This window comes from Olea europaea, chromosome 8, assembly GCF_002742605.1.
Source record: "Olea europaea var. sylvestris chromosome 8, O_europaea_v1, whole genome shotgun sequence".
Classification (NCBI taxonomy): domain Eukaryota; kingdom Viridiplantae; phylum Streptophyta; class Magnoliopsida; order Lamiales; family Oleaceae; genus Olea; species Olea europaea.
In genome coordinates, this window is record NC_036244.1 from 2,067,115 (window position 1) to 2,072,067 (window position 4,953).

A 4,953-nucleotide genomic window follows, 5' to 3' on the forward strand; every position below is an offset into this window, starting at 1 on the left:
CTATCATCTTTGCGCTGGAAATTATAAGGTAAGTTCGATTCATGTTTAATATCTTCATATCAAAATTAGATAAATATGGTCATCTCAGAATGATATAGCCAGTCTACTATTCCATGTTCTGAACTTAAATGAAATAAATACCTATACTATTTGGAATAAATAATGTGGAGTTTCTTTTGTGCATCATGCTCGGTGTGTACTATGCTGTACATGACAGCATTGAATGGGAAGATAGGTAAGAATTGAACTTATTTTTGTTCCTTAATCCTTTCGATTGTTGTTTAATCCTGCAAACCAAACGTGTCGCAAGTGTATAAAAATTTCTTGTTCAATGTTCACTTTCCTCTTTATACTCGCTATGAAAATTGAGCCATTGAGTCTTTCTTTTAGGAATTGATATTTTGGGAACTCCGAATTCTTAGATTTATTATAAGTACCACAAGGAAGCGTAGGTTGTCTGCTTCCCGGGCCACCAAACTGACCGTCCTATAGCTGGCTCCATTCTTATTCTCATAGTTTCCCAAATTTGATCGTACCACTTCTTTTATTGACAGAGACTCTGAATTTTTTTTTTCTTACTCTTCATCCTCAGGACTAGATGACTTGGGTTTCTCACCAGTACACCTTTTACAAACTTTAATGTTATTTTTAGATGACTCTAAAATTGTGTTGATTTGTACAATTGGTTATTGCATTTGATCAAAAAGTCGATGACCCAAAGTTTACCGTCCTTTGAAGTGTGGTTATTGAGCGCACAAAATCCGGTGTAATATATGTGATTGTCCTTTGATTTTGTTAGTGTAACAAGCTATGAATAGAGTTTGTGCGGTGTGATGTAGGTGAGTTGTAGTCTGTAATTCAGTTTGAGAACGGGTGTTTAGAGTTATTTTCTTGTTAAAATGCGCCATGGTGAGTTCACTCTACACCTCCGAATATGGGTTCCAGTTAATACACTGTCCAAGAAAATGGGAATTATAAATAGATGTCAACATTGTTGCAACTCTTGCATGTGAAAAATGCACACATTTTTCCCACAAAAATTAAAATTCTACAACTTATTCACATGCGAAATTAATAGTGGACCGTGAAATGTTGATAACTTGGCCTATGTAATCAACATTGTTCATCAATACGTGAATTTAGCCATTGATTCATTCTAAAATTTTAATAAATTTCTCTTTTCTTTTCAACAACGCATTTTTCAATAAAATAATATTATATGTAAATTAAAAAATTTTCATTCTTTTTTAATTATACATTCTCCCAAAAATTATTATTCCAAAATACATTTTACCCAAATTTCTTATTATAATGGTTGTCAGATAGGGGTAGGGATGTCAAATGGGCCGAGTTGGCTCGTCGGCTCAGCTCGTCAAAGCTCAGCTTGTGGGCTGCTCGGGGCAGGGGGTCGATTCCAACGAGCTGAGCCCACGAGCCGGCTCGTCCAAAAAAATGGAAAAAATTGAAATTTTATCAATAAAAATTGAAAAATTTGCCAAAAAAACAAATAAAAAAAAATTCACGAGCTCGCAAGCCGCTCGTGGGCTCGGCTCGACCCGGCCCGGCCACGAGCTCGTGGGCCGAGCCGAGCTCGCCCACAAGCAACGAGGCGAGCCCGAGCTCGGCTCGTAAAAAACGAGCCACGAGCCGGGCTTGCCTCGTAAAAAACGAGCCACGAGCCGACTCGGCCCACTGCCACCCCTAGATAGGGGCTTAGTCTTTCTATAACAGTGTTCCAAGTTCATGAACACTTCTTCACGATGATTAAATTATCGTGGAATTCCGCCCAATTTCATTATTTAAAATTTTTTTTCAAATTTATTTTCAACCATACATTTTTCCAGTAAAAAAACTTTATACACGAACTCAAATTTTTTCTCCAATTTTTAATTAAACATTCTCCAAAAAATCACTATTATAAAATTCATTCTTTCAAAAATGGGATTCAAAAGCGCACTAATATCGTAAAAATTTTGACAAGTATGGTATCATGGACCCTCAAGCTATATTTCTACATGTGTCAATTTGAGAGTTGCCTTGGGTGACTTGGGCCAACCAAGTCGATTTCGGTCTAGTTTTTTAATGGGCCGACCCGTCTCCAATTTTGATACTACTAAAAACATCAGAGTTTATCTCGTGCCATCGTATGTTGATTAATTTATGATATTTTTTGAAACTTTGGTCACCTGACCTTAAACACAATCACGGGCCTATTTCTAAGTGAGTAAAAATAACTTAAAGCATAAGATTTCCAAAACCTTGAATGAAGGTTGGCCTATAACCACAGAGTCAAAGTGGCTACAAGGTCATCGTCTCTAAGAAAGATAATCATTATTCAACTAAATGGGCATTTTCTAATGACGTCAACACCTCCCCAAACAACTACTCTAAAAAACACGCTTGATACTTCTGATATTGTCGACGAATCATCCATTAGTCAGGAGAGTACTTATTGCTTACTGCCTTGTAAAATGTCATCATGATCTAGACTACAAACTGCATTCTAAGAGAAATGTTGATTTGAACAATCGAACTCAATAGCAAATTCAAAACCTTAAGATAAGGCGCCACCACACAAATCAAGGTTGGATACTATAGTAGGATATGCTTAAGGATGGCAAACTCTTGTTATGGCTATAAATAGGAAGGAACAAAGCTTTAGCACAGACCCCTTTGCACAGGATCTGTACAGGGGCTCTCACATGGGGGGTGGACCTCATGTGTGGGGTCCACTCCCATGTGTGTGCATCTGTACAGACCCTGTGCAAAGGGGTCTGTATGAATAGCACAATTGAAATAGGAATACTGATTCCATTTGAGAGCTAGAGCTCAGCGATCTCTTGAAAACATTACAAGAACACTTCTTAATAATAATTACTCCTTTCTTATAATATTTTGGTAATTAACTCTACTAAGTTTTTCTTAAGCTGATTTATAATTGCCACGTCAATTTTAGTCATCAATAGAAACTATTATTCATCCCAATATGTGAAAGACATTAAATATTATAGCCAATTTTTCTGCTGCTTTGCTCTCGACAAACTATTTGTGTACCCTACATAGGATTGTGATAGATTTTTGAAATTTGTACAACTTATATGGTATAATTAAACCAGCATTTATGCCACCGTAATTAGACAGCTAAAAAAAATCAGAAATAGCGGCCATTAATTCCTTTCCCTATCTACAAAGAAATTTTGCTTTCATTTTCCAATCATTTTTATCAATTAATTTAAGGGAAAATTGCAGCAGCAGTCTTCAACATTTTCATTTTTTGTAGACTTTATCCTAACCTTCATTTTGTGTCATTGGAGATTCCTAACCTTTCATAAATATGCACCCGAAGTCCATTTAGATGGAAATCGTCCAAAATTTTGTCAGTTGAACGGGAAAAATAAGGAATCAACATCCAATAACACTGTCCAAAAAGGTATCAACATTCAATAAAATCACTGCGGTAGCAGATAGTTCAAGAAATTTTCTTGATCAACTGACAGTGTTTTGGACGATTTTCGTCCAAATAGACCTTAGGTACATATTTATGAAAGGTTAGGGACCTCCGCTGGCACAAAATGAATATTAGAGTAAAGTCTGCAAAAAGCGAAAAGGTTAGGGACCGCTACTACAATTTTTCCTTAATTTAATTTCAATAAATATCCTTTGATAGATAGCAATGAAATTAGGTATAAGATTTTTAATTTGGCAACAAGCAACCCATATGCAGATTTTTTTTCCTACTTTTATTTCAATTTTGTATTTAAGATACATGCAGCCTCTAAGAAAAGTCAGAACTAATTGGTCCCAACCTTTTTTAACCAAAACTAGTTAATCAGCACGTCAAGCACGTAACATGCTTTGCTAAAGTCGTTGAAGTGACCAATCTGTAAATGCTAGTAATTAGATGGTTTGATCATAACTTGTTGATTTAGACCTTGTCATCTATCGGTCCATTCGATTGATCGTGTATGTGCTGAACAAAGTAACATAGATAGATAGACTTCGTCAACACGACCAGATCATTATATGAGGTAAAATGATTTCTATTTTGAAAAAGAGAAATTCGTGCAACGTTGAAGGTTAAAGGCTTAAAGAACACGGCTTGAGAGAACTCGTGCAACCATTGATGTAGAGAGGGAAATGGCATGTGTGTGAAATATACGTTGTACGATCTAGTTTTATATAAGAAGAAGTTGAGTAAAAAAACTGTATTGTGAGGTTTTTTGAGTTAAATTGATTCTTCTTCTTCTTCTTTTGTGATTGTCGACGGTTATATATATATTTTTTAATTTGTTTTTTACATTTTGTCTACTTTGCATTTTCTACCCATTGCAACACTAACCACCACTCTACCACGAGTAAACATGTTCCACCAAAAGGAGGAACTTCACCATATACCTCACACCATTTAGATAACATGTGGCCTATGTTTGGATAAACTCATAAGTTACTTTTAAGTTATTTTTTATAATGCAAAAAGCTGTAATCTCCCGAAATGTATGAATAGAAGTGGTGAATGCGTGATTAATATTAAAGTTTTACTTTGATCAAAAATTATATATTACTAATAAAGTTATTTAAACATAATCGCAATGTCCAAGAATGAGAGGATTAACAGAGCTTGAAGAACAACCATAAATGAATCCTACGTTTATCCTAAATTTTCCAAGTAGTCTACGTAACCATTTACCGGTCTTAACGTATATAGTATCTCAATGTTGAGCCTCGAGATCAGTAAGTGGCAATCTTCTTGTAATGAATTTTATGCATCTTTTTATAAGGAAATGAATTTTCGATCACAATATTTTTCCAACCGTTATCACCATCAATATATAGCCTACAATTCAGTTGTAAATTTGATGTGAACCCCACTATTCCATGAAAATGAAAAAAAAAAAAAAAAATTCCAAAAGAATTATTGATGGGGCCATGCCTTATATTATTAATAAAAAGCAT